Source organism: Nomia melanderi, chromosome 2, assembly GCF_051020985.1.
Source record: "Nomia melanderi isolate GNS246 chromosome 2, iyNomMela1, whole genome shotgun sequence".
Classification (NCBI taxonomy): Eukaryota; Metazoa; Arthropoda; class Insecta; order Hymenoptera; family Halictidae; genus Nomia; species Nomia melanderi.
The window spans coordinates 21096009-21123136 of NC_135000.1; the positions used below are offsets into that span (position 1 = coordinate 21096009).

The following is a 27128-nucleotide window of genomic DNA, read 5'->3' on the forward strand; positions in this document are numbered from 1 at the left end:
CACATTCGAGACTGGTGACGCGGTCATACGACATTTTAAATTCTTTAGCTAACTACCGATAGTGTAGTGCTACGATGTTTGAAATTTTTTAGCTGAATGTTGGTAACGTAGTCGTGCGTTACTTAAAATTCTTTAGTTGAATACTCGTAACGTAGTCACACGTTATTTTTAATTTTTAGTTGAATATCGTTAACGTAATTCTACGTTGTTTTTAATATTTTCAGAAGAATTTCAGTACCGTAGTTCTGTGTTATGTTACATTCTTTATAGCAATATCGGTCACTTAATCTTACGTCATTTCAAAATCTATAGGAGCTAACAATTGACAATATTACCCTATCATAGTTTTTATATTATTACACATTTGAACATTAGATCCTTGCGACAAGTCTTTCCACAAGCTCTGCATTGTTCAATTTTTTAGTTAGCATAACATTCCTTGGAAATAAAAGACAGCAATAAAGAGAGCGATAAAATAATAAAATATAAGTTCGCAATATTTGTGTCAGCACGGTCTGACCGTTACATCCAAACGTTACATATTTATTTATAAATATAAATTTCATACGTCTACAATTCGCGATAATAAAATCGTTTATTGCATACCACGTGTATCGTCGTGTGAAAGCAGCCTTACGCGCCGCGAGAACGCTCGTCTCCACCATTCAACCTTCCCCCATTTACCGTTTCGATTATTATCGGGGCTACGCGGGCCCGTACGGGCGCGAGTGCACGCGGAAATCCTCGATAACCCGCGTTTCGATCGAATTAACAAGGAGGTTCGAGTTGCAGGCCGAATTGCGAAACTCGATTAAAAATTCCCGCGCTGCCCGGCACCAATTATGAAACTATTATGCGGTCGAAGTGCTTTTAGTTGTTCCACGCAAAATTACGAACTCATTGAATTATAAATTCCGTTCGCCGGCCGGTCCGCCCTTTTTGCATGAACGGCGGTCGCGCTCGCACCGCGGAAACGGAAGAAACCGAGCTACTAATTGGATGGTCCCTTGATATAGACTCCTTGGCTGGCTGTTTATCTTACCGAGATTGGTTACAATATAAGCGTCACTACTTCTGCTAACGTGGCGCCGTAGATCTTTTAATGAATTTATAAAGACGTGGGAAGATCGATGTTATTTAACTCATCTTCTTCATATATAAAATCTTATAGAAGACGTCGAACTTACCTGAATTATCTCGGATGTATTATTTTTGTATTAGAGACCTTTAATACAGTGTAATTTGAATTTTTATATATTTAATTATTGAATGTTTTATTAGACCGTGGTATGGTCACTGAATAAACTGAGAATAATGTATGATAAAAATCTATAATGTCTATTTAGGAAAAGTATGTTTGTTTGAAATTCTTTTCGTTTATAGTATATCACGTGAGAAAATTGAATGAATCACAGCAGGATATCCTTTTACATAACAAATGTGGGACAATTGTGCGTGCGGGCGACCAGGTCATGTTGTGACGGACCGGCGCCGCTATGTTTGGAAAAGAGTGTGACTGCGTTTGGAAAATCCTGAGTGGCTGAAAGAATACGAGGAAGAGTATCTAGAACCGAGCGACTGGGCCGTGAAAGAAGCGTGTACGTGACTGCGTGAATTTTGACTATGGACGAAAGATGCGAGTGAGAAGGGTGCAAGGGTGAGAAAGACAGAGTGTATTAAAAGTGAGTGGGAATGCGTGCGCAGGGGACATTTTATGCGTGACAGTGGAGAGAGACATTTTGGTGCGTGTTATCCGAGCGAGACTTTTGAGCGAGACTTTGCGTAATCGGCGAGCGAGCGTTTAGTGATCTGTAAAGATCTTGCGACTTGTACGGGATATATCCTACACCATTGAGGACTCGTACGGGGATAATTCCTAGACAAATAACTTTCATGCCAACGATTTCTTCGCTGGAAGAAACACGTGTTATGGACTACAAGAAGCGGATATGTGTCGATCAATCACATTGATGTCGCTCTGATAACATCCGCTTGATAGAGATTCTATTTTAGGGCTGAATATCGTCATGGTTACAAATCGACTGTCATTTATGAACATTACAGAAAGAAATAGATGGATCGAGTGACGGACTGTGAATAAAGTCCGGGTTCTCCCGCTTGATGGCAATTTGCTTGGGTCATTAAACTACCCCGACGATTGGGGATCCTTCTTCTTCTAATTCTTATAATGTTGAACGACGAATCAATGGAACAAAGATTCGGCAATCGTTTGTAAACAGACAGAAGGAGGAATTAGGTCAAATACTACAGAAGAAGAAAGTAGACAATGGGTTCGTCAGTTTCATTTCTTCTTCCATCGAATTGTGTGAACTAAAATTATTATTTTCTTCCGTCTTAGTTCATTTTCGAACACCAGGCGCAGTATTTATGATATTTAGTTTACCGAAGACAAAAAACTGTTATTATTAAGTTTATAATTTTTGTACGCTTAACTGCTTCTTTTTAAATTCAGAAATATCCCTTCAATTAGGGCGCCTTAAACATTAATTTACAAAAATTTCATCCCTTTTGATGAAGGGCTAAAGCAATCACTCTTATTATCTGAAAAGGTGAATGAAGTTACAGCATAGTTCTTGACGACTTTATTCTGAAGCGTTATAGAAGCTTCTTCTGAGAGAGTTTTTAATGAACTTTTGATAGGTTATGAGACGTCTTTGATCAGTTTTTGATACACTTTGGAGGTTCGAAAATAAATTTTGAAGTAACACCGAATGGAAATAAACAGCATAAATTATTCTCTGACCTAAACCATTGATGGTAAAAAGTTTCATTTTAATTCTGACACATTCATTGAGCGATTATTTTTTACTTGACGGCACACAATTTATTCTTTGGTTACGCATAATAAAACTTGAATAAAAATTTTATAGATTTAAATATTTTTATCTGACCGTTTATGGCTTGTATGTACCCAGCTGGAAATTACTTTCTGATCTTTTTATAACCTTACTACCACTCTCAGAATGCATTCCCTATATGCAGCATGTATGCAAATGAATCTACTAAATGAAGCTTTACGACCGTGCATGTAATGAACAGATATTTTTTCGTGATAACTTAAAAGTGACTGTGGAAAAGCTTGAAATCTAATCGTAATGCATCACACTTCCCTATATTGTTATCATTTAATATCATAGTTTAACTTATTTCTAAATAAGTAATGCAACTGAATTAAAAGTTTAAATTGTCGTTGAATATTATTTAGGAATATTATTTATAAGCAGAGAGAAGTCATTTAATGAAATAGCAGTACCAGGTAGGTACGTCCACTTCTTATTGAGAAGAGTTAGAAAGCTGCTTACACTTCATTATACATAGATTTACTTAAAAATGAGAAAAACTTCTCTAATGAATGTTGACTCGAATAGATCTTCTGGCGGATTTATATAAAAACAGCTCGCAAGTCCTTAATTACAACTCCAAGATCTCAATTTTTTATTTTTCCCAAAGAACATTCCATAGACTAAGCTAGAAGTATATTTTTTAACCTTTAATCTGTCAAATCGCGTTATCAGGCATATTGAAATCAAAATGGAACACTACGAAAGGGTCCCCTTTTACATTCGACGTGCATTACCTAAACGCGGAATAAATTGATAATAATTGACGAGTGCATTCGCGTCGTTCGACATCGACAAAACGAACGTCGCCCAAAGTTTGAATGTTACTCGAAAAGATGACAATAATTCAAAGAATCCTCGAATCATCCATTTGCACATTAATTAATTAGGATACAATTGTTTTTGCGCTCTAATTTATTAACAATCGCACGAGCAACACAGTGTCAACGCATTTGCAAATCCGTTATAACAACGGCTGCTTGGTAATTACAAGCCGCTTCCGTTTACGTAGAAGTTAAGGCCGACTTCGAACAAACGGGCCAGCAGAGAGCCAACGGGATTATATTATAATTGAACAGGGATTGCGTCTTCAAAAGGCTACGAATCCCTGAAATCCCCATCAATGGCAAAAACGTAAACGCTGAATCCCAAAGTGGACAAAGGTTTACGTTACGCAGCGGTTCGCCGGCAAAACTTTTCGACCCGGCGAGCAAACGAAAGGAAACGCTCTCAAAGGCTGTTTTTTCCTCCCGGCAACGTTAAATTACAATATTTCCCTTAAGCGGCCCGCACGAGGAAAATTCCAACATGACTGTAACTTCTCGTTGCTCTTTGAACTTTCCAACGGCCGTTCTTGTGAGTCGATTATACGTATCATCTACGTTGCGGTGACGCAGTACACCTGATCCTCGACTTACGCGGTTTTTCTTTTTGCGTTAAATTAGAACACTATTTACTCTTTACTCTTGCTGCGCGATCTGAATTTAGTAACACCGAATAAAATGTACTTTCGTTCTCTGAAATCTCATTATTATTGTTTCTTCTGTTCGGCTATGTGAAATGAATATGTGACTCAAAAACTTATACCAGTTTTTCATTCTAATGTTTCGTTTCCCTTTCTACGGACAGACGCTACGCGATTTTCATTCGCGTAAATCGAGGCGCACAATTCGCAGCCCTCCATTTTTTCCCGAAGTTTCTCGCCGCGTGTAATTTTCCTCGATGCCGGTCACCGGTGCTAACTTCCCGATTGTTTCACCGTGATTCACATCGGTCGCGGGCCGAACGAGGACCGTTGAATTGTAAAACTTGGATAGAAATTTTGAACGTTGCGCGCCCTGCGGGAAGAGGGCGAGCGAGGCTGGGGGTTGAAATTACAGCCGGTTGCACTATATCATCGCGGCAGCTCGGAAATTCTTGGTCGAAAGTTTTCGCCCGCGTTTCACGGAAGATTGCGTAAAGCCGCGGGAACTTCGCTGCGGTGTCGCATAATTCGCGTACGCTCGTGGACGACGCGACTAACTAGGTCCTGGGGTAAAAAGGCGTGCGGGAGTGCCGCGTTACACGCACGCGCGGCCAGGCGCGGCCCGGGGGACAATTAAATACGACGAAAGTCGCGGAAAGAAGTAATTGGTTAATAACCGTCACCGAAAAACGAACGGAGGCTCGCGCCGCGCGAATATTGAATTCCACGCCGCGTTAATCCGATTGCCAATTAACTGTTTCGCGTTTAGTGGGCTCGCATCGAGCGGGATAAAAAGCTGTTTCCACTTCACCGGATGGATTTCGACGACACTCTCCCCCTCCCCACGTTTGTCCTCCCATTTTACCCGCTTTTTTTTTTGTTCGTCGACGATCACGGGCTCGTGTCAAGTCCGACTGAATCATCGCTGTTGAACGCGAACGACAAACGAAGGCGGATTTATGGCTCGAGGGCCGTTCAATAAGTGCACGGGCGAACGGTTGCTTTAACGCGATGTTTATCCCGTGAATTCGGTCATTTAATTGATTTCCGGCGTAACACGGCGGTACGGTATTGTGTTCGCTTTATTTCTGCATAGGTGTTTTTGGAAGTTGAGAAATTCTTGTATCGTGACATCGGATACAGTTTCGAATGTGAGTCACATGTGACAGTAAATTATTTTTCTTATAGCGCCACGGTGGTCATTGGTGACCTGAGCTTCAAAGTTCCAAAGATATAATTATAACTCGTAAGGTGGTTAATGTCGAATGCAATTGTTCTGCAGCGTGAATAATTAGATAATAATCTAACGTGACAATTGTGATATGAAATAATTAATAATTCTTCCTCTCTATTTTTGCAGCAGATCGAATAAGCGATGCATAGTCGTGGTGTCCTGAGCAACACATGTGATCTCGCTGGAGGTCAACGTGTTAATTGCAGTCGAATAGTTTTAGTATCGGATTGTCGAAAGAAAAGTTCGATAACGCGGTAACTGTGAAAGAGCCCGACCGTGCAGTTTCCTGCGAAAGGCTCGCTGCGCAAGAAACGACTAGAAGTACAGGGTTTAACACTCGCGTGAATAATCTCGCGCGCCGGATGAATCGGAAAGCTTCGAAACGTCAGCGAGGTTACAAATTTAATCGCTCATCCGGCCGCTCCCGCGGATGTAGTAATTCATTGGTTAATCGCGCTGGCGAACCTATGTGCGACCGAACGAGAAATTTCGCCTTGATTGGCCATTAATAATTCACGGTCGTTGGATCCGTGCCGGGATTGCACAAAGAATCGTTTCCTCGGTGGAAAAAAGTTTCGACGATCCTTTAGCGTAGCCGGCTTGCGCTTAATTAAATCGCGCAAAAAGACTGCCGACCATTTTCTTTCGCGGAAGGGTACGTTTTAAGGTACGTTTACAACAGAGCTGCGATACTCGATGAAAGCGACGACGAGAGTGAATCGAAGAAATATACGCATTCGTTTCAGATCATATAATATCGCATCAGATTCGTGATGATCATTTCGAACAGAGACTGACAAATGTGAATGTCACTATACTCGTTTGAATTGAAATTAAATGCGTAATTTTTCTTTTCCTTTATTATCCGTGATTTCCAATGTTCTTTCTCTTTGGATTTCCATTTGCGTTTTGTTACAAAATTCTATGGAACTCCTAAAATCCTAGTTTCAATATCCGAGTCGAAATTACATGTTTCTTTTCTGTTATCAATTGTTAATCACTGAAGTAAACGTAGACATAGGATAAATATAGAATTCTTCTTTTCTAATGAATTATTAACGATAAAATAGGTGTAGCAATCGTAGTTGTGGATGAAATCATAGAGTACAGGGTTAAACGAAAGAGTTTACGTCGAAGCAACGAATAGATCTACGTTCAATTGATCAATGATGCAAGCGTTGTGTCGAATCTTCGCTTTTATCGCAGCTTTGCTATAAATGTATTCCTACGGTGGCTCACGCGATACAAGCGAAATAATTTTCGCGTGCGCGCGGTGAAAAACGCTTGCATATTGGACGTAACGTCTTATTGATGGCTGAAACTGCTGAGTCCTTTTTGTTTCATTGTAGAACAGCCCAGGCCCGTTAAAGTGCTCGCCCCTAATGGCCCCAGCACGTGCGAGCACGTCCGTATTTTTGACTATCAATCATCGTCGCGCGATTTTCTTCGGAGTCGTCTGCTCGAGCCTTCAATATGTTGCGATCGATCGGAGGTTAGACTCTCTATTATCGCTTGGAATTGCGTCAGTCGTTATCACTCGATGCACGCTCAAGATCAGAGTGGCCCGAGTCGCAAATTACATTTTTGAGATAAGGATAGAGTCAAATTTTCACGATGAAATTTGATAAATTTCTTTCATCTTGAAATGTGACTGTTAATATGTGCAGTGAACATTGGATAATTATAACACTCAACGAGACTGGGAGGTTGGAATTATGAAGAGGTAGTGTCGAATCCACCCCAAGAAAATGGCGGACGTACAAAGGACAACGCGAATGAAGGAAAAAGAAAGACTGAGAGTTGAAGCGCTCGGCAACATCAAAGACCCGCGATGAACTTGAGACCTTCAGCTCAAAGATTAAACTTTTTTATTTTTGATTTTTGATGAATGAAACTTTCCCCGTCATATTTTTTATATTTTTCTGATTAAAATGACATCAAACACGATACAATTGCGATCATAATTACTTGTATAATAAGCGATTCAAGTTTCAGATATAGAAACGGACTGCGAATAGGGAAGAAAGAGACGTTGAAATCGTCGAGTTAGGTAATAGTCGGATCATGCTACAATGATGTTAAAATGTACCTAGTGGAGATGTTGACGACGATGCTGCAGTTATGAAGAGATTCCCGATGTTGCAATTATTCAATGTTCACTGTACTAATTTTCATAGTAAGTCCTCATTACTTGAAACGACAATTTTAAACCCAGATTACTGTACACATTCTTACGTATAGCAATTACATATTAACACGTTCGCTACGAGCGCTTATTTCGGTGACGGTCTCCTTAATTACAATATTTTCTTCAATGTAATAAATCTTCTAAACAAAATATTAAAAAAATCATACCGGAACGAGTAATTGAGTTCTTAAAAAAAATGCCGTAGTTTATCATTTCTAATAACAATATTTATAAGATTAATTTCATCTTCATTATGTAAAATATAGGATTACGGCCGTCACAAATATGTGACGCTGGCGGCTAACGCGTTAAGCATTTTCACGCAATTATAAATCATCGAAGAACACTAATAAACAATCACTGCTCCGATGTTGTTCTCCGAGGAAACTCTGAATTTCCTTCGAACCTTTCACGATTCGCAACTTCTTATCAAATTCGTAGAAACTTAATCCTCCTCGGCGGAAGAGCGGAAAATTTCATTTCCACCGACTTGGACATCTGAAATGATCAAGTTTGGCAATTGCCGCGGTATTTACACGCGGTTCGAAGGAAGAAGGAAAGTTACAGTCGCTGCGAAAACAAGTCAAACTTTGCGGAGTTGCGTTTTTTCGTTCCGAAATGAAGTTCTCCAGGTTTAGTCGTGACGAATCTTGCAGAACAGAGTCATCCAGGGACGGGGCGCGAAGCGAACCTGGAGCCTGCGAAGAATTTAACGCGCGCCGAACAAACCACTCCGGCGCGGCGCGATTTAAGGACTTGTAAATTCTGGGCAGCGGCATAGATCGCGGCGGGCTAACCACTTCGGCGGGTAAACTTTCCAGTTTAAGATCCTTACTCTCGGCGCAATCTTCCCTCTGGCCTGGTGAAACGCATCGAAGAGGGGGAATATGAAATTCCCGTGGCTAGGCTTTACGGCTTCTTCTCCCTCGTCATCTCTCACTCGTACTTTTATTTCAACTCCTAATCGTCGGGTTCTCGTCTCGGCCGAGTATACATAGCATATTGAAACTTGTGATACACTCGCTGAGAGACGGACTATTCGTAGAAAAATTCATCGCAAATGGACAATGCAGTGCAATGGATTAGAAAATATGTCATTATTTAGGTAAGAAAATTTCAGTATTCATACATAAACAAAACGGTATCTGGTTAGTTATTCTTCTTATTCATCTGGCGTTCAAATACAGATTTAAACATTGTTCTAATGTGATTTTTTAATGATTTATAGAATTAATAAATTCGCGTTATCGAAGGTAATTCATATGTAATATTACAACATTCCTGTGAAATTTCTGCGCTAGACTTCTATTACTGCGAGAATATAATGAAATCTATCTTTTAATCGGACATTATACTTAAACGAATGATTTACAGGGTAGATAGTAAAATATTCTGACGTAATTTAATCATTTGTTTTCTGTATAAATTACACTGTACTTTAACAACACTGTTTAGTGCAAATAGAAATAGTATTAGACACGTTAAAACTTCAGTCATACGAGAAAAACATGTTTTAGAAAATTTTAAATTCATTTGAAACGGAAACCGTAGATTTCCATGGGAAATAGTATTCTCTATATTGAATTGAACTTTTCTCGTGAAATGGTCACCTTTTCGGTTACACAGCCATTTTCGTTCCACCTTGTATCTTACTCGTCCACCATGCCCGTTACCTCGCACTAAACTTCGACATTTTATTTCCCCGTTTTTTCCTCTTCTTCGCGTTATACTCGCGACGATCACCTTTCGTTACACATTATATTATCGTCCGCGTTGCTGCTCGGTTCTATCAACTTTTCACCGGTCACGCTACCCCTTTACAGTTCCATTTAATATTTGTTCTTATCCCTCTCAGCCCCCTCATGTTTTCCTCATTTTCCTCATTTGTACAAAGAGTTCATTCTCGGTTCTTTTCATTTGCCCGGTGTATCTACGTCGCTGGCCCTATCTTCTGTCCTCGTTTCTATATTCCTGAGTGTGCCTCGTTCCCGTTTTCAGCCCCCCCTTCTCTACCCTTTTGTCCCTTAATAGTCGCAGCATTCTCTGGCGCCAGCGTGACACGAGCAAGAGGTCGCTGAGATTTTTTCTAAGTCGTCGGTCAAAAGTCTACGGCGAAAAATGCTCGTCGCAGGAATCGTTCGCGAGTACCCTGTCCAGCTCGCGGACGTTGCCATTAATTGATCTTAACACATTACCTTAACATATTCTGATGAAACAGAATATTTCACTTCATTGTAGCCATTACTTCGTTCATTCTTGTGGAATTTTGTAGACCTTAAAAAATTTAGTTTATTCAATATAGTTGTAAATTCTAATGTCTAACTATAGTAAAACGATTGTATAATTTGACGTGTTAAAAATTCATTTGTTATAAATTAATTCCGATGAAGCTACATTTGGATTAAGTGTATTCAGAATGGAGTATATTGTACGTAGAAATGCAACTTCTCATTCCATTGCAAATTACTAACTGCAACTGTTAATTGCGACTCATTTTAATCCCTAAATTACGACTATAGATTAATAACAATTCATTGCTAAAGTAATTCGAATCCACTATTATATTGAAATTACTGTCAATGATACGTAATCAGATTACATTTTCCCAACTCTGGATTTATTGCGGTGGTCGTCTGTAGCCAGACTTAGGTCAGAGTCCTTCTTTCCTTCCCAGCTTTTCTCCCTTCAAATTACATTCCCCATGGGTTTGATTTAAAATGGATCCCTCGGAGGTGGCGAGGAGAAGACTGTTCCCCTCGTGTCAAACAAATTTCCCGGCGATCGTCCGTGTGCCACGACGCGAGGAAAGTGTCTTAAGCGTCTCGCAAAGTGTCTTGTCGGAAAAATTGCACGATAATGGCGTAATTTCTCCGGGGATAGGGGCTCCGCGAAGACGAGCGCTCGCGCGGGCTATGTATGGATCTCAATTTTCTGCGGGAGCGAGGGTGACGAGCGGGGCGGCCGCGTTGAATTAACGAGAAATTCGACTTAAAATGGCGGGGCATTTGTCCGGCCATGTTACAAATCCACCGTCCCGTCCCGTCGAGTGGGACGCGCGAATTTCGACGATTTTCAATGGGGGCGTTTTAACGAGAACCGGGATGGTTATTAACATTAGACGCTAGCCGAGGTTACTTATGCATTTCACAGGGAAATAAACGTTTCTGCCGCTGAGTAGACTATATAGTTATGTAATCACCGCGTGGGAATGTATAAAATGTTACATGATTTATACGATTTCACTTTTGGTCGACAGTAAAATTTTGCAAAATCTTGGTTGTAAAATAACGAAGTTTAGATTTAACAAGTGTTTCATTGTTATTATTGGTGTTGTTAAATCACTGAGTATATTAACCCTTTGTTCTCGGAAGTATTTCGTTAGAAATATTTAACATTTTCTGACTAGACGCAGACGATAGTTTTTTAAATTAACTCAAAGAAAAATTGCAAGTGAATTGAGAAACAAAGCTTTTTATCCCAATATTTCACACACCGATGCATTATATACAGTTGAATATTGAATATCAAATTTTATAGTTTTACTACATGAAATGAAGTAGTGACTGAAAGTCACCTTTCCAGTGCAAAGGGTTAATAAAAGATGTGATCTCTCTGAGATATATCTATTAGATATTATCTAATAAAGGATATATTCTATCTCGTGGCAATACAATAATAACTTTAGTGTATAATAGAAGCCCTTAAATTTATAACGTTTTATGATGATTAGTCGAGGATTAACTAATGTCTGACGAGTTATCTCATATAAAGGAAGCATGCTTATTGAAATTAAACTGGTTTAGAAATTACTATTTGCAGTTCAATTAAGATATTTCTTAAAATAACTTTATGGCGCGGTAGAACTTCTACCTCATAGGATTAAAGTGTCACTTGTTAAGAACGATACGCAAAGAATCTAAGGTTGTTTCTCAGCCATAAATCGTGAGCCGTGGGCGCATATGAAATTAATGTGTGATACTGAAGCGCGGAAAATCAGGAAAAACGCTGCCAAAGAAAAATGCACCGGATGTGTTTACCGGGTGTAAGGTAGCTAATTCTTGAATAGCCGACGAAAGAGTCTTTCGTTTTAATTAAATTCTGTTGGTGTACAATCACAGCATTTGTTTTTACATTATGGTTTCGTTTCTTTTGATATAATGCATTTGCTTGCACGAAGGCAGGCGAGGCAGATTTTTATAATCGCTACGACTGCATTTAGACCAGCATTTTTAGTGATAAATATTTGCGAATTTTCCAGTTAATCTTCTTTTTGTAAAATATTTTTCTACAAATTCAACGTCTATCTCTATTCCTATTCTTCGGATCAAGTTTTTCCTAGTTTTATTTTCCCAACTCCAGGCGAAGAGAAACGATTGAAAAAAATATTTGATTTGCGACCGTTAATTTTAACGGGAGCATGAAATTATTGTTCAGTGGGAAAAGGAAGTTTGGAGCCCGTTTATTCATGAACAAGTGAAAAACGTCGGCCACATTGAATTATGTACGAGGGTAATGGGATATTTGTCATTTGGGATTTATCGTGGATAAGAGTTACAGCCATGAATGCATCGGTAGTTCGTTAACGATCGCTCAATGGAAACCGTATTATTTGCCGGTAACAATTGCGCCGATATTTTATTGCTGGAATAATTATGTAAAGGGAACTAAATCGTGAAACAATTAATGCCCCCGATTTGCAACAACCATCTCTCCGCGCTACGAATAGCATATCTGTGTTCGCGGGAACGTAAATTTATTAGTTAATTACAGCGGCACGGTGTTCATCGAATTCTGTTCGGTTGAATATGTTTGGTACACATTATTGTTTAATTCCAGAAATGTTCGTCTAGACTTCTTATTTTCTAGAACATTTTATTTTCAACTGAAATTTGATTCATCTTTCTTCGCTGTTATTTCCCAGTATATTTAAATATAAAATATTTCCCATAGAATTCTTCTTAAATTTGACATTTCTCAATTAAAATAGGAATAGCGATGGGATTTTAATTTATCAACGTTGGGAAAATACACGCCACTGATACAAAATTCATTAATCCGTAATACTCGCAAGTTTTCCCGTGAGGATTGACGATTTTCACCAGTAAAACTATAAGCTACGTTAAATTTAATTTTGCACTCAACGAAAGTTACCGGTGGAATAAAATTAAAAGTAAAACAAGAGTAGTACGAGAAGCTTATATATCGATCGTATGAATAATAAACTTTTCGTATAATCTTAATTTCCTCGGATATTGACATCACAAAATATAATCGTATTATTAACGGAAAACATCGAAGCATCAAGATAGAGGCGATATTGGTAGACAATTGTCGTTTTACTTTTTGTTTTGATGCGATACTAACGACTTCTTTTTCTATGTTCGAGCAGTGATTGTTTTCCTGGAGACAGATTGCCGTCGGTTTTCATCATCCGGCGAGCTCCTCGTTTCGTGCCTTAAAAATAGATACACGTGTCTCCTAGCTTCGAACTTTATATTTGTGTGGGCCGAAACGAATTTACCACGGATCCAAGACGGAATGGAAAATCGTTTCATTCTCGGCTCTGCGCGGCAAACGAATACGACGGATTTATAGACGTCGATTGTGTCGGGCGAAGGTATTGGGCCACGGTTCGTCAGAAGGCGATTGAGTTTATTTTTCCGTTCAATGACTCGATCCGGCAAGGTTCCTTTGCCCCGGAATAATGTTGCTCCACCGGGGGTTGGTTAATCTTTCTCTGGCACCAGTTGGTGTTCAATCAAATCGCGAATAAAAGTGGATTAAATTTTCATTAAGATTGCAACAGATTTTCATTGAAAAAAACGGTTTTCGACAAAAAAGGAGAAGGAATACGTTCAGATAAATAATTCGATGTAGATAGAAGGTAAATAGATAAATAATAAAAATAGGTATCTTCTTTCTAGTTCTCAACCCCTCTTACTTTCTAAAGTAGAAAACAATTTTAATTTCAAAAAAAGAGATTTGAATGAAACTTGTTCTAAAAAATTAAGTTGAAAGGAATAGAAATAGTTTAGTCTACGTTTCACTATGTTTTACTACGTTTTACTAAGTAAAATATATTAAATTATGTTTTTTACAATGTAGAACATCAAATGTCAAATATCTGACTTAGTATTTCAAAGAACTGAACTTAACTTTTAACATAAGATTGTAGGTTAACAATCAAGATTTTATCATAATGCAAGGTTTTATTAATTTCACGGCCAATGAAGGCAACGACAGATAAAGTTCCTCTTTCCCGTCACTTTCATATGAAAATCGCATTATTCTCCCTAGTTACGAGTTGGTCGACACGCGTAAAACCGTGTTCCAATATTTCGCGCGCAATTTAAATTTCTCCAAGTGGTCTTTTAAATTCAGTAGACGTTCCAGTGGATACGTAACGCGTATCGACGTGAATATAGATCGTCCGTTAACGGAGCCGCACTGATGCGTCGGAAGGCTGTTAAATGCGGCAAGAGGCGGTTAAAAATGTCGTTTTCGCTAATATTGAGAATCGTTAAATACTTAATATCTTCCCCTCGAATTTATTTCCCACCGCTATGAAGGAAAAGTGGAATTAAAAAGAAAATCTTCGTGGGTACTTAATACGGATTCTAATATCCACTCTATAAATAATAAATCGGGCCATAAAAAACTTTTATAGCGGGTCGAAGAAGTGGATTTTACGATCAAAATTTCGAGTGAACGATAATATATTAACAAAAGTAATTAATAAACGGCGTTCATACAAACAAACACGTACCATATAATTAATAAGTTAATGTTGGATCGTCGGTAATATTCAATTTGATAAAAAATATAAGTACACGTGAAAAAACGAATACGCATATATAATATCAATAGGTTTCTTCTACGGGAAAGGCTGAAAATGTATGTAGAACGAATTACAAATTGTCGAACGTATTTCAAGTATGAAAGAGTCCACGAATGACCAAAAAATCAACGTTAAATTTTACTTCTTTCCCGGCTGCGGTTCATTCAATTGCTCGGAACTCATTAAAAATTACAATTGGCTGCTGCAACGAAAAGCGGAAAAAGGCGGACTAACGACCTTCTTAAAAACGTCACGAACTTCCGAGTAAACCATACGCGGCTTAGTCCTCATCGGACAACCGACGGAACTTCCGTAAGACAACGAACAAAGTAGAACAAAGTTGGGGCCGTGAGTTTGCTGGAAAGTTTGATATGCAGATTAAATTCTAAGTCGCGGGTAATCCCATTTCGGTGGTAATAAAAATTGCGGAAAGTGCGTCGGATTCTCCTGTTCCACAGATATCCTTGGGGTTGCTACATTCGAACGAACGTATATTGCTTATTTATTAATCATCTGATTTCCCGAATGAAACGCGAATTGCGATTGTGCCACAGGTTCATGGCGTAATTTCAGCACGCTGAATTGCAAATTATATTACCGCTGAAATGTCGTAGATCAACGCAAAATTATTCATTTTATTATTCATTCAATTCTATCAAATCAATCTACTTTCATTCTGCTTCTTCCACGGATCAGAATAGGTTGATTAGTTTCTAAGATCAACAATAGTAGTTTCTAACTAACGGATTACTATATATTTATGCTTTCAGTATACCTTTGTTAAGGTTATGCAATAAAATAAATTATCAAAGTTTATTGAAACAAGTCGCATTTTTGTAACATATACAGGTGCATGAAATATATGAAAAAATTAAGGAAAAAATTGAATAATACGCGAACACGTCATGTTCGAGTACATGTCTCGACAGTACATGTAAGTTGACTGTAACTCGCGATGTTTACGAGCTGTTACAATGAAGACGGAAATTTGTCGAGTGCTCGCGCCATTGGGCCACAGGCTGCCCCGAAAAAACCGCGAAATCGAATGGAACGAGTAACGATAGCTCTCGACGGTCGAGCACCTGTCGTCCGTAACGTTCGTCGTTCTCCTTTATCCTGTCCACAGTTCTTCTCCCGCTGATACCTCGGCTGTCCTCTGCTGGCTCGAGTACACCGGACTGGACCGCCACTATTTTTCAACGTTTTTAACCTTCGAACGGCCGCACGCTGAGTTATTGCACAAGCGCGCCGGAATAAAAGCTGCCGCGCTATTCAGGGACCGACGAAATCGTCGAAACATTCGGACAAAGTTCCTTTCTCGTAAGAATATTAATGTTGCACTCAACGTTACTCGCGTTACCATAAGAGCGTTGTCAACTAACGTCCGTACGGTCCGGAGCGTCGAGGAATGTTTCTGACGGGTTGGCATAAAACTTTCCAAATTTCTATTAGACTAGAAACTTGCCCGATGATATTTAGAATTTTTGTGATCGCTCGGTAAAAACTCGACTGTCTTGAACAGATATGCCCGTTGGATTGATTATACGCTTCGCGAAAGTATCGACGGTATTGAGTTTCAATTATGATATTTCGAGTGTCTAAAGCTTCGAAATGCATTTCGAAATTTTGAAAGATTTCAATCGTTGAATCCTTTAGCAATGGGGTTTCCTTAAAGTCTGTAAAATGTGAATTTACAGATTCTATAGCTTGTGTAGACGAGAAGCTTTGAAATTCGAGTAACGTGCAAGACCTGTTCATTTGTAATCAAAGATTGTGTATCCAATCTGCTTACAGATGTAACCATCGAATTCAATTCCACCGGTAATCAGCATCTAAATACCTCGGCGGCGCTTCAATGAACTGCGAGCAACATAACTATCCAACGATGGTTCATTCCATCTTTAAAATACCCGCGCGCGTTCCATCAAGGATTCCAGCGAATTTGACTCGCCAAGAAGTCAGGGAATGCGTGGCCCTCGCCTAATCCGTCTGCCGCGAGAACGAACGAACCCTGCGTAGTTGGCAAATTGCGGTCCGATACCTAGAGAACCAGCCGTCCGCAATAGATCGCGAAATGCAATAATCATCGGTAGCGTTTGAGACTTTCACAGCCGGCAATACAATGACCAGTGTTCTTCAAGGTTTCCAAGTGTGAGTCATGTCTAGGAATAATTTCTAGACGATTCTCTAGCATCACAGCTGGCATCATCAAGGGACTATAACAGTCTGCGGATTTACTGATTACTAAGACAGTCCCGAGTTATTTTATAATCCTTTAGCTGAGACAAGACTAGCCATGAAATCTGTGCACTGCAAGGTCTGACATAAGCTATGATTAATAAATATAGGTTAAAATAGATTCCGTTAAAATAGACAACATATCGTGTATACAACTTGACAACTAAGATAAGCAAGACAGGTCTAATTGGTCAATTTTCATCTCATCTTCGATTCTACTGTTTGCCAATACAAATACGTGTCACCACTCAAAACAGACAAAACGCACAGCAGGAGGCCCCTAAAACTAGCTTACTTTAGTTAGTAGCACAAATGAATGATATACGAAGATTAAAACTTGTTACAAAAGATGAACGGTTACGGTGAAAGCGATGATTTAGAATCAGCTCGCAGACACCGTCTTGATAAAACCCTCGCCTCCAATTTGTTAATGTTCACGGCTTACCTGGAAACTTTAAAGAACACTCACCGCCGGTCGCGTTCGTTCGAAGACGAAACGAATCCATCATTGTCGGTTGCGCGGTTCAACAGCGGGCTGTTCGCGCCTCTGCGTACGGACGATAAATTCCTGCCGTCCGGAAGCTAAACTGCCAAATTTGCTAGAACTACCTTGAGGCTCGGACCCGAATATTAAAGCTGGATCACCGCTACAACTCTCTTTCGTTGGGGCGCGGGTCGGCAGCGGCGGAATCGCGCGCGGCTGTCTGCACGACGCAACGACCCGGCACACGTGACGTACCTACATTCCTCGCTGGTAGACGTTCGCGTGAGTTTTCGTAAATCCTATGAGTTACGGACACGTCTAGCCCCCGAGCGGGTAATGGATATGGGGGTTCCCGGGATTTTTCGTAGCCCCGGCTAATCCGCTCGTTTCCGTGACCGTTGGTTACACCAGCCGCGAAATGATCTACGAACGCCGGAGCTTTTTTTTGTGCAGCCGCGATTCCCATCGCGCGGTGAACGCGATTTCATGGGGATCGCTTATCTCGGTGAAGTAAAACGCGAGTTCTTCGGTATTTTATTGGTTTACTCGCTGGAAGCCTGTTAGCCAGTTTTCTTGTGATTTATTTCGTGAAGAGGGAAGTGGGACGACTTATTCTGAATAATTTCTTTGGAGAAAATTCTGCATTCATTGTGGGTGTATGTAGGTGTACGTACTTCAAGAGTGTAGCTTTGTTTTGCCGCTTGCCTTACAATAACGTGTGAGATTCGAGGGGATTTTAAATAGAATTTGACAAATATAAATATTCAATTCTCGCGAATTCAAGTGAAATATTATGTTTCTGTTATCAATTATTAGATTTTAAGGCAAAGGTGGACATAGAATAGGCATAGAAATTTTCTACTTCTTCAATATATTATTAACGGCAAAGTTGTATCGAGCACAGTTGAGAAATAAATCATATGGCGAGGGGTTAACGAAAAGAAACTGTAATTTATTGTCGCTGCTATGTACAATTTTAGTGAAAGCCACGACAAACTTGTATGTTTTTATTAAATGATAGTCTTAACAGTGATTGAAATGGGATTTGATGATTTGAATTCTTTGCATTAGAACAGACTCGAGATATGCGACGTTAGTTTAAGAATGAGTTAGTTCAGAATTAGCTTAACAAAGGAACGTTCTCTAGAAAGAGGTGTATTTTAGGAGCTGATTTGAAGAAAGGCGTATGCGTCAACGAGTTAATTATCCAATAAGTTACTATTATTTTCAATGAACTGAGAATAGAAAGCTTCGTGTCTTGTTGACAGGATTACCAGATAATCGTGTTTACACAGGCTGCAATGTTTCGACAGTACAGCGCAAGATCGATCAAGAATACGACTTCCGTTCCGTTAGGCGTCTTCCGGTAGCCACGAGACACGATCCGGGAAGACCAGCAGAGTGATTTCTCTCTGTCGCCAAATAAATTATTTTCGAGTATCAGAAAGCGTGGAATTCACATGAAAAAGGTTGAATGGAAGCGGCGAGGAGCGGAAGAAACGTGACAGGAGACGGATCGCAAACGAGACCTGTAGTATTTGCATAAAAATTTGTTTCCAGGAGAATACTTCTGTAGTACAGAACACAGACCCACTTTCAGAGAATCTTGACTTTTTTTAATATTACAAAAGAAAGGAACTAATCTCCCGGCGCATAAAAAATTCACGTACACAATTTAAGGTGAAATAACGTCGCTTACGCGATAAGACTTTGTTTTTTCAACGAAAATAGTGAAGTGAATATCCGCTGACATTTCGGAGATAGAAAAGCTGCCTCGGTCGGTTCTTTTGAGCTGGGGAGGTGAAGAATGTAATAAAGGACGACGTCAAAGGTAATAAACTGTTGCCGAGTTCCCTGGCCATTTGAATCCTGGAATCTTGGGGAGGCGTCATATTAGAAGCTTCGGATAAATCCTGGCTTAGGATTATCAACCGGGACCATAGATTCGACCCCCGCAACCAGGGGAAACTTACGATCAAAGGATCAGTTACATTTATATAGCAACGTGTTAATTATCGGCTAATTATCTGACACTAGTAATCCGGTCGATTAATTTGCTGTCACTTTACGTGTATACTGATTGTGTTAGACGTTAACTCGAACGTGAAACATATTAGCTACATAGGTATTAATACGCTCTTAACGATTAAATCTTAATCTTCCAACACAATATTTGTTAATGCAGCACTGAAGTGTACCCTCTAAAAGTTTATATTTTTAACAGTAACAGATAATCTTTTGGTACTCTTTCCGTTCGGAGTGGCTCTCCGAAAATAATTAATTCAAGCTTTTTTTATGAATGTTCGATAAGGATAACAAATCTGCAACTTAATTTTTCAAAATTGTATTGAACCACTTCCAAACTTTTGTACGGCACTGCGAGTACGAGTTTTCGACGAAAATACATAATTTACTATTGGCCTCCAGATTTTGCGCATTTGCCGGACAGGCGAATGGACGCAACAAATGAAAATATTTGAATGAACAAACTTACGAGCTACAATTCGCAAACTAAATAGAAAATGTTATTATCGAAGGATTTCGAACATATTATCTTTATTCACCCACTGGTCTTGTAAATTTGATTAAATTGCATCGAAAGAGTGTTTCATTCATAACTCAACTTTTCCGATACAGCTGCAAAAAAATACGACATCGTCTTCATTTCATTCTTTACAGAATAAAATCCAGATTAAAGGAACTATATTTCTATTTCAACTGCTTCGTTTTACAAAACAGTCTTCAAAGAAACGAGTTTAGATGAAGTTCTGCAGACTGAAACCTTCAAATCGTCTTGAAGTTTTACTCGAATCATAAATATCGTTTCTTCCTCTCGCCTCCAGTTTTTTTTTTTTCAAATTTTGTACCTCTTCACGTGACTATTTCCCGAATACTCAGCATATTTCTTCAATCCTCGTAATTGCACTCGAAAAAGCTCGTCTTTATTACATTTTCGGTTCGCTCGAGCAACAAATACTCTTTACTGCTATTTACGGCTCGCAGCGGGATACGCTTCTTCCTGTAGAACTCGGCTCTATTAGTCATTGTCAACCCCCGGCCCTGTGAGTTGTTTAGTTCTTAATACCTGTAGAACAAGTAAGGAAAACAGGATGCATGTGCAATCCCCAGGACATTTTACAGACTGTTGTGCCTTTAACGCTCTTCCGCGACGAATGGCAACGATATGTTCGGTTCTTCGATTGTTTACGAAGCGCTCGCGCTTGTAACGAATCGAATCGATCTGTCAACCGGTTCCCATTATCGTTCTCGTGGAAGTGTGTTAAATATATTATGCAAGAAAATTTTATTCACCGCATTTTCTTAATCCCTCACAATCCTACGTCGAAGCCAGTTCGAAATACGATTTTATTCCAATTGCAACGTATTTTACCGACTTTTACTGTAATTATCTATAATATTATGTATGATTATAATTTCAATACTTCTCAAATGTATTTCAGTAACCCAGAAAAGCGTCGTGTTTAACTATAGTTGAATTAAGTAACGTTAATGCATGTTTCTGAGCTAAGAACGAATATCACAGATTGCAAAGATTTAACTTTTCGAATGAAATTAATAAGTTCCTTTGTATGTTCGAAGTTCACGAAGGTACAGTGTGTACCAAATAATTTCTCTTCCGTTCCAGCAGGACGTACTCCCAAGCAGAAACTGGATCAAACGAGTAAACTAACGTTGACTGGAACGATGTTCATTGGCATGATCGAACCATTGAAAGTTAAACGTCCTGAAAAACACGTAGAATTATTCAACGAGGATACCTCGACGACGATTGTTTTGCTGGAACGTGTTTCGGAAGTCAGCGGGCGCTGGTGGAAGAGCGCCAAAATGGACAAGAGTGTTTGTTTTCATTATCCCGAAACGTCAGTGGTGTCCAGCACGCAGGGTGTACGGGGGTGGGTGATGTAGCCGTGGAAGGTAATCTAAAGCGCGCATTAAACTCGGCCAAGTGTAGTGTGGCACGTGTGCGGAAATTGTCCGAACGCGGTTAATCTTAGTGGCTTGGACATATATTTACGTTCAGCACGTTGCTGATCCACGAGTAACGTTCGGGTCTTGCCTGTGGAAATTCCGCTGGACAGCGCGGGATCATCGGTATACGCGGCTGACCTTTCACTGACGCTTCGCTGGTGACGAAGTGTCATTGTCACATAGCGCGTTAAGAGTAAGTACTGTCCCTACGATACTTTCGTGAACCAGTAATATTTAAAGAAGAAACTGGGGCAGGAGTTAACATGGATAAATGTCAATTTTATACAGATGTTAAGTTACAGAGACTATCCAATTGTTGTCTTTTGGTATTAATAAAATATTTCATCTGCAATTTAAATGGTTTTGAAGTATTAAAATATTTTATCTGAAATGAGAATTGATATAGAAGTATAATTAGATGTTAATATCGTGATAACTCAGGAAGAAATGTTTTTTGTCATAAATCAACATGAATAATTTCTGATAGTATAGTTTCATTAGAAGCATAGACAATTTCGTTAGATGCAGAATTGTGATTTAGAATAGAAGAGAAGGAAATGTTAGAGCAATTAAATTACCACTTAAAAGTTTAGAGTTTCTGAAATTTTTGTATTTAATTAGCAATTATTTGGACGGAGTTCTGCATTATTAGTCAATTTCTATTGAACCACGTCGATGTCTGGAATTTGATCAGCTACGCGGTATAAAACTTCAACGTAGTTTACCAATATCATCAGCAATTTTCGTTGGCGTCCATAAAATTGCAGATCGCCTAATAAATAGTTGGAAGGCTGCGATTGACCGATATTTTCGGGGTTACGATACTTCAGAGTTCGGCAGTGATACAAGCGTCGAAAGGCCCGGCCACATGTGTCGCGGCTTTTTACGCGGCGAAACTCGCCTTCATGTTATATCGCAGAAATCGCCCTCGTGCTGGGCTCCAATCTAGACGATGGGGTAAAATTTTTATCGTTACGTGAAACAGCTGGTCAAGCCCTGACTCGCACGATTGCTCCGTGCCGCGATTTATGGATGTTATAAATGTTGCACTGCCGCAAAAACACGGAAAGCCTATATGGTTCTAAGTGAGGACTTACGTTTTAGCAAAACACGGGCACTGTCGCGCGTAAAGGTGATGTAACATCGTTCATATCTGTTCCATTTGTTCCTATGCCGCGGTCACGGTGATTTTTACGGTATAAAGAAGTATAGAACGGTCTGCGGGGTTATTCGAAATTATATATTAACGTTTATATAAACATTTGTTCATTCCATTGTTTTAAAATTAACTGATAAAGTCATCTGAATCGTCAGAACGATGTTAAAGGATGTATATTAATATTAGTAAGTTGTAATTTTGTATTTTTTCGATAATTTGTACGATTTTGGGAAATAAAGGAAAATCGAAAATTGTATTGAAATTAGAATAATTTAGAGAACTATAATAAAAGAATTCATTTTTCTTCAATACCAGTTTCGTAAATTGCCTCTTCAATATTTGTACTTGCATACAGGTTCGCAGTCTAGTTGGAATAAAGTGAAAAGAATAGTTGAACCAAACCATAGAATTTTTTTACTGTCGTATTGTGAAGCTAAGATTCCTAGATTCTCAACGAGCGTTAAGAAAAGTAGAAAAAGCACCGTGGTCGCGGTAGTTAAAGCATAATTGGCCATTTGAGGCATTCCGAGATCATAAATACAACTTCCATTCAACTCGGTTCCTTTTTCCCGAGGATTTACAATATTTAGGAAGCAATCCTGTTTCTTTTTAGCAGTCCACTTCTGTCCCCGTACACGGAACGTTTAAAAGACTTTTCACTATGACAGTCATCATTTTTCTGATTTGTTTTACTCGTATCTCCTTTGACCATTATTTTCACTTCCCTTATACAAGAATTATTTATTTTAACTAACCAACTTTACATCTATTCACTCGAAACAATTTTCTCCAACGAAATCTAAATATTTACAAACGAATTATTATAAGTTAATTTTTATCCTCGTTCACTGATACTTCAGTTACCTACGATCGCCTTCAAACGTCTGACTTATCATACACCCATCTCCTTTAACCACTCCACTTCACTTTTCCAAACACTATTCACTCTATCTACACAAATAAACTACCACGTATTCCAACTTAAAATCATTTTCCCACTCAAATCTCAATATTTACTAGTTATTCCAAATTAAACATTACCATTGTTTACTAAAACTCCTGTTAACACCAGATTTACGGACATTTAGTATACAGTTTATTCTATTGCTTCCAGAAAGATTGATGTTCCGTTCAGATCTAGAAAATTAAACGTTCAAAAATGTATCATTAGGAACCATAATCACGTAATTAAATCAATCAAAATCGACCCAAACATTTACCAAATAATATTTATAAAATTCAATATGAGTCAAGCTGGCTTGTTCCGTAAATCTAGTGTTAAGACCGTTTCACGCGTTAGATTTATCTCACTCCCACCTTGAACCCTCATATCCACTTCATCCATCCAAAGACGAAACATTTCCTCCATTTTAAAACAACCCTCCGATCAATTTCCCTTAAACAGACATTCTCAACTATCCACCGCAGTCGCTCCAATTCCCGCCTCCGAAATTGGACGTTCTCGTGTTCCCAAGGGAATTATCAGTACAACATTAGATCGCCAACCGACCTAACGAACAACGGATCTCCAATACGCGGGTCTCGTTATCCGCGATACGTATCCATTTTCGGTAAGCTATAAATTCCATCCGACAGTGGTTCGATCGTTACATCCGCGAGAGGGAGGCCCGATTTCTTCCCCAGCGTTAGATCACCGAGAGTCCCGTCTAGCGTCCGACGTCGAGCGATGGTCGATGAAAATTCGCGCGAGCCGGCCGCGCGCGCACGCACACAAGTAGCATGCCCCGGTACTCGTTACCGATAATACCTCCCGGGCGATATATATCCTCGGCTCTGCAAATTGCGTGGAACCCATCCGTATAGTTGGCAGCTACGCATCCTTCTTCCCGGTCCTCCTATTTTCCTCTTTATATTTTCGCAATCTCGTCGGCCGCGCGACTTCGATATCGCCGTAACGACACGGATTTACAGCTGGAGATAACTCGCCGGCACCGCGGGCCTGGGAAAAGAGGGGGCGGGACTCCTATCCAGGAAGTTATTCGTGTCACCGGTGAGTTCGTTGGGAATCAGCTGAACTTCGAGGGCACGCCGGCATCCGGGAGTTACGTCGGAACAGTCTACGGCACTCCCTGCACAGGCATCGGTTCCACGCCTCCCGGAAGATTTATGAAGCGTGATAACCCGGACGGCATCCACCAGAGAAGAGGGGGAGGACAGGAGAGAAAGAGAGACTGGGAACAGTGGATCCCGTGCAATAGAATCCTTTCGCCGTCTCTTGCCACGGGATGCGCCGGCTCTCCGTCAACTGTCGAAGTTGCCGCACCGTTTCTTTCGCGAGAGCGCTTTCTTATGTTCGACGCTGCGACACTTCTGTTTGCGATACATACCTTGTGCAGCCTTGGAGAGACCGAGGTCGATGTTGGTCGAGCAAGGGTTTATTTGGAAACTTAGTGTTCTGGTGTGTCGAGTAGAAGATTCGTTTCGGATTTTTCCGATACATTTGGATCGTTTAATATTTCTGTTGGTTCTTCATATTTGTAGCGTAGGTGTTGTGCTTTTTGAGAATGAGTTAGTTGAGTTTGTGATTATTGTTGGTGAATGTGGAGTAAATGAGTTAATATGGGTTAGTAAGTAGAGATTGTATTGTCGGTTTTTTATATTGTCGATTGAGTCTTGAAGTGTTGTGATATTTGTGTCTAGGAGGTTTTTAGAAAAGAATTGTAATATTTCGGGATTCCCGAGGCTGTAGCAAGTAATGCGATTAGATGCTTTAGTGTACTCGGCCTTTCAGAAAATTTCAGGACTTCAAATGTCTCGAGGGTTTTAAAGGTCTGTAACGGGTCAAAGGCTTTGCGAGGTATCAATAATGTTAAAAGTTTCGGTCGACTGCGGAAAGTCGAAAGGGTTTGGAAAGACACAAGTGCTTGGAGAGGTTTGAGTGATTCTTTGAATTTCAAAAGGTTTGATGGAACTGATCGATTCCGAAAGGTTTGGAATGTTCAAAAGACCGGGAGATTTTCAGACTTCAGAAGGTGGAGAAGTCCTGCGAGTTTAGGAAGTTTAATGAGGCGTATGGATTATAGATTTCTCGGAAGAGCTGGGGACCTTTGAAAATCCTGATAGATCTGAGGGTACTTGGTGTCTCTCAGGTTCTGAGGTTTAACAGAATCTCGGAACTTCTGAGAATTATCACGTGCTTGGAATTCTAGAACTTGTAGATCAAGCGTTGAATGAACATTATGATGGGTTTGGATGGCCCTGCTGGAAGTTAAGACTCTCAAATCGTCTCGAAAAAAGATCTTACTTCGCCCGTTATCTTCTCAAGGTACTTTAAAGTATCGTGGATAATGAAATATTACAGTAAACGAAATAAACTGGGAGTTATTTTTAATTTAATTTTATCCTTGGAAAACGAACGTCCTTAAACATTGGAAAGTTGGCAATTTTCAGGTTCATTAGACTTCTACTTATCGATGTTTTATAAGCAGATTTTTTTAAATTTTACCTGTTTATTACCTCCTTTTTACTATAATTTGTCGTAGTGATTATACAACACACGTGCTATTCGATCAATTTTGAAATGTTTGAGATACAGAGAATCACGAAATGTAAGAATAACATTACAGAACCATCAGTAGTTAATTCCACATTTTCATTTTCCTCGAAATTACGTTGTGCATATTTTACAGTAGTATTTCAAATACACTCTTTTCGCTGTTTCAGCGCTTGCATGGAACAACAATTGGATATCAAGTAATATAATGATTTATAAAGTGGCCCAACACAATTTGCCTCTGGAAGAGGCATTATTAGAAACAAGGGACGCGGAAGAACTCATTTGCTGGTCACAAAGGTACGAGAAGAACTGTAAAATGTGGGTGCCAGGGACGCATTCGAATTTTTTACGGCGGCCATAAATCACGCTATTTTATTATCACCTCAGTTTCGGAGATTCATTACGTTATTGGATAGATTGCGTTCCTTTCACAGCGTGCAAATAAGGCAATGGGGACGGAGCTTAATATACTTATCGACCGTTTCGTTCCACATACGTGAAATAGGTGGTACGGTATCAGCCATAAATCCTTCGAATGAAAAGCATTGGGAATATTTTTCAACGGTACACAACGCATACTTCTCGATCAATGCGGATTGTACACCGTGAATACAGGCTGCGTAACAATATCGCGAAATATATGTACATTATTGTACCTTATTTTCGTGGTACGCGCAGCAGATGCAGTTACATATTAAATAAGTTATCAACTAGCCCGTGTAAATATTCGCTTTAGAAACATTCTCCCCTCGTTTCAGGGGTTTTTTCTTCCTTTCAAGCGGAACTTAATTACATCCCGGCGATCGTAAAAACCGTTCCACTTGAAGCGGAACATATAATTTTACACGAGAAACGCGAGATATTGGAATCGAGTTAACGGAATGCACGGCGAATGAATTTCGTTCACTGATCGTGTGTATTACTTTTACGCCACTCGTTTAATTCATTTAGCCGTTCGTTCTATCTGTACACTTTAAACGATTCGTACACGTTAACCGATTATCTGATTTTTTAATTGAATTATGAGAGATACGCATTATAATGAAGCAATTGTAAAATATATTTATATTATGATTCACTGTGACTAATACGAACAATGTTAATGATCGAATTTAAAGGAGTTTTGTCACGACAAACTAATCTGAAAACTACGG

General features: G+C 39.5%; 1 protein-coding gene across 1 annotated transcript in view; it reads right to left on the minus strand.

Moving 5' to 3' along the window:
• The window catches only part of LOC116429154 (glutamate receptor ionotropic, kainate 2), a 126575-nt gene that overhangs the window by 94666 nt on the left and 4781 nt on the right, over window positions 1-27128 (minus strand). The gene's annotated exons all lie outside the window — the stretch shown is intronic.